Below are 4,873 nucleotides of genomic sequence, written 5' to 3' on the forward strand. Positions count from 1 at the left end.
AAGCTAGCAGTTTAGAACTGGCACTTAGTACTGATGGATAGCTTTAGCCTAGGTCCTCTGCCACACCGAGTTAGCGGTCTAGAACCGTCACTTAGTACTGATGGCTAGCTTTAGCCTAGCCCCTCTGCTAAGCTAAGATAGCAGTTTGAACTGGCACTTAAACCCACCGTGTCCCATTTAATTAAACCTCTGGTGGGCAGCTAATGTATGATAATGTAATGGCTGCTGCTATCCTAATGTTACAGGATAATAGAAGCCGTCTTAACAGTTCGCTAGCTAGCCAGCTTATAGGCTATCACCAGTTGATAATTTCCCACAATGGAAAGACAAAGTGATGTTAGTTTAGGTAACGTTAGCTAGCACCAACCTAGCTGGTTTTCATGTGGCTAATGCCTAACGTTAACTACTTAGTTTACCAGTAGCTAGCTAACCTAGCTAACGCTAACGTTACTTACAGCTGCGGAGAAAAAGCTCCTGATATCCCTCATCCTCTTCAGAGGGCCTGGTATCCCTCATCCTCTTCAGAGGGCCTGATATCCCTCATCCTCTTCAGAGGGCCTGATATCCCTCATCCTCTTCAGAGGGCCTGATATCCCTCATCCTCTTCAGAGCTCCTGATATCCCTCATCCTCTTCAGAGGGCCTGATATCCCTCATCCTCTTCAGAGGGCCTGATATCCCTCATCCTCTTCAGAGCTCCTGATATCCCTCATCCTCTTCAGAGCTCCTGATATCCCTCATCCTCTTCAGAGGGCCTGATATCCCTCATCCTCTTCAGAGGGCCTGATATCCCTCATCCTCTTCAGAGGGCCTGATATCCCTCATCCTCTTCAGAGCTCCTGATATCCCTCATCCTCTTCAGAGGGCCTGATATCCCTCATCCTCTTCAGAGGGCCTGATATCCCTCATCCTCTTCAGAGGGCCTGATCCCTCATCCTCTTCAGAGGGCCTGATATCCCTCATCCTCTTCAGAGGGCCTGATATCCCTCATCCTCTTCAGAGGGCCTGATATCCCTCATCCTCTTCAGAGGGCCTGATCCCTCATCCTCTTCAGAGGGCCTGATATCCCTCATCCTCTTCAGAGGGCCTGATATCCCTCATCCTCTTCAGAGGGCCTGATATCCCTCATCCTCTTCAGAGCTCCTGATCCCTCATCCTCTTCAGAGGGCCTGATATCCCTCATCCTCTTCAGAGGGCCTGATATCCCTCATCCTCATCCTCTTCAGAGGGCCTGATATCCCTCATCCTCTTCAGAGCTCCTGATATCCCTCATCCTCTTCAGAGCTCCTGATATCCCTCATCCTCTTCAGAGCTCCTGATCCCTCATCCTCTTCCTCTTCAGAGGGCCTGATCCCTCATCCTCTTCCTCTTCAGAGGGCCTGATATCCCTCATCCTCTTCCTCTTCAGCAGGCCTGATATCCCTCATCCTCTTCAGCAGGCCTGATATCCCTCATCCTCTTCAGAGGGCCTGATATCCCTCATCCTCTTCAGAGGGCCTGATATCCCTCATCCTCTTCAGAGCTCCTGATCCCTCATCCTCTTCAGAGCTCCTGATCCCTCATCCTCTTCAGCAGGCCTGATATCCCTCATCCTCTTCAGAGGGCCTGATATCCCTCATCCTCTTCAGAGGGCCTGATATCCCTCATCCTCTTCAGAGGGCCTGATATCCCTCATCCTCTTCAGAGGGCCTGATATCCCTCATCCTCTTCAGAGGGCCTGATATCCCTCATCCTCTTCAGAGGGGGAGACATTGTGGTGGATGAACCTGAACGGCTGTCAGAATCACAACTGTATGGCTTGCTTAAAAAAAATACTGGGATGGCACATTCACGGTGGAGGAAAGGGGTAGGCTCACGGTCTAATGTAACTCCGAACATAATGCAAACTAACTCACTCAAAATGGTACGTCCAATTCTGTCATGCCAAACTATGGGAAGGCCATCTAAATGATCTAATATAACTGCACTCCAAAGATAATGCGAACAAGGTTGCCTAAAAGTTGGTAGGGACAATCTGGGCCTTCCAAAATGTTGGTAGGGACATGTCCCGTCCGTCCATACGCAAACCTACGCCCTTGCACAGAATATATCATTCAGTCCCTCCTCTGAGTAGATCACAATCATTACACTTGAATATATCATTCAGTCCCTCCTCTGAGTAGATCACAATCATTCAACTTGCCGAAAGTCAACAAAAGTGTATTTAGAGGATTCCATCCAGGATCTGCTCTGTCGGCCTGGCTGGGATTTAGTGGACATCAGAGACAAATGCAATGGGACCGTCTTTGACTCTTAGTGTTGATCAGACTGTACAGATAGCATTTCTCTCCTACACCTCCTCCTTCCCTTCCTGTGCAGTCCATTAGCGGCTCCCCCCAGTCCCACAGAGGCAGGGCTGCTCCGGGCCGGGAGATCAGGGGGCTGATAACGGGGTGATGCACAGCGGGGGGGGCGCAGCGGAGATGGAGAGATAGCGCTCTGCCCCGGGGAGGAGGAAGAGAGAGAGGAGAGAGGGAGACTGAATGAGAAGAAATAAAGAGATAAACAGAAGGAAAATTAGATAATAATAATAATAATAATGTTTTATTTGAAACACTAAGAGATAAAGAGTGACAGAGAGAGAGAGAGAGAGATGGTGAGAGAGAGAGAGAGAGATGGAGGGAGAGGGAGAGAGAGAGAGAGATGGTGAGGTGTGTATTTTATGGTTGTGTCTTTATCTCCTCTCTGTGGAGTGGAGGCGAGACTCGGGAGGTATTATCTCTCCCTCCGTCTCTCTCCCTCTCCCTCCATCTCTCTCTCTCCCTTTCTCCCTCTCTCCGTCTCTCTCTCCCTTTCTCGACTTCTAAATCCTCCCGCTGTACGTGTCTCAGCAGTCAAGTTCTCAAAGCAGATAGAGAACATTCTAGAGCCATTACTTCCTCTCACTCACACGCTGGCTTTCTGAAGTCACTACCGGTGCTTTCCATCGCTGTTTTATTGTAATGATATTCTTAAGCCTCACGTTACATTCAAGGCTGGAGAGCAACACTGTACTGCAGTAGCCTTTACATCCCAAGGCAGATAATAATAACAATAATCATAATCATAATAGTAATAATAATAATTCAGGACCTTAAGGGTATTTTTTTAATCGGCAGACGGTAGTGAACAAGACAAATACACACAGGTGAATAAGCGGCAACGGCGACCACCACACACACACACACCCACCCACACACACACACACACACACACACACACACACACACACGAATCTGCGGTTGCTGGTGGAAATTGTTCCCTGCATTTCTCCCATCCCAGCTGTCCTCCTCCAGGGGCAGCCATCGTTCATGGCTCCTGGGAACCAAGTCCAAGTGCTCAGTCCAGGTCCTGGTCAGGGACCAGACTGAAGGGCATCTGTTCTTCTGCATGTTATCATATTGGGTGCGTAACCCTTGTGAACACGGGGAGAACATGCAAACTCACTCCCTAGTTCTGTGAAACGACGCCACCGTGCCGCACATGAGCAATTTTTGGGTTCAGTGTCTCCTCAAGCTCAAGGACACTTCAGCACATGCTGGGATCAAACCTGCGACCCCCAGCCGAACCCTCCACCTCTTGAGCTATGTGGCGCCCTCACAGGGACCTGTGACCTACCCCTATGCCCTCTGAACACAGGCTACACCCGACAGCAAAAACAGATTCAATATTCTCAATAATTTCCAAAATGATTCTGTGATTCAGTGGCTAGAATTGGGCAGTGGTTGCGGCCAGCCCTATAAACATGACAGAAATATACGCCACAAAACCAGTATGCATCATTACTCACTGTGGTCTGCATCTAAACGATGACTGAATCATGTGATAGATTTATGTAATCTGAATGATGTGAGAATCACGGGGGATATGCGCATGAGAACAGCTGAGGTGGAGAACATATGAATTATGCAAATATGCTAAACAGTCTAAGAGACCTGCGATAGCAACTGGTATTCACTGAGTGGAACTAGCAGACAACTTCTAGGATGAGAAACAGAGGAAGAACAGACTTAGCCGAAGTCTATGCCAACATGCTTGGGGGTACACGTTCCGGTGCCAACTGGTCATAATGTATGCTAATTTCACCCCTTATCAATATGCAAATGTATGCGCGTTGGCTCCGGCCCTGGTGGGCGGCACCCGCGGTGAGATTCCGACATCGCTAAGATGAATTATGACACAAACAACAATGGTCCCCATGGAAACACAGTTGGAGGAGGTGCCAGTGTCGGAGTGGGATGGCGAGGCAGCCAGCGAGGATGTGGGAGAGAAGCATCTCTGTTCCTCTGATCTGCCCTCTGGCTGAGGCCTGGCTTCCTCACTGCAAAAGAACACATGACTGTCGGTTTGAGAAGAGTTGGTAAGAGGTGACGCCTGGCGAGATGGTGCATTGTTTACTACTGTGGTGGTACAGGCCAAAATCGGGGCGACACCACATTCAAATGAACCAAGCGACATGCAGCTAAACAACACTTGTCCAACTTCCAACCATAGATCCAGACAGCTCAAAGCAGGGGGAGATCTAACCCTAACCCTAACCCTAACCCATAGATCCAGACAGCTCAAAGCAGGGGGAGATCTAACCCTAACCCTAACCCTAACCCATAGATCCAGACAGCTCAAAGCAGGGGGAGATCTTCTGGCTCGTCTCTGATCAGATATGGCCTGAAGCACATTTAATTTGATGAGAGAGCATATTCCAGCGCCTTGCTTCCCCGTGCTAACCCTAACCCTTTCACTGGAGAAGGGAGCAGACAGCTTGTCAGGCCAAAACCAACACACACATTCCAGATCCACATGGTGGCTCTGCATATGTCACAACAAATGGTCCTGGAAACACACACACTCACACATGC

The sequence above is a fragment of the Borostomias antarcticus genome (assembly GCF_949987555.1).
Source record: "Borostomias antarcticus genome assembly, contig: scaffold_285, whole genome shotgun sequence".
Lineage (NCBI taxonomy): Eukaryota > Metazoa > Chordata > Actinopteri > Stomiiformes > Stomiidae > Borostomias > Borostomias antarcticus.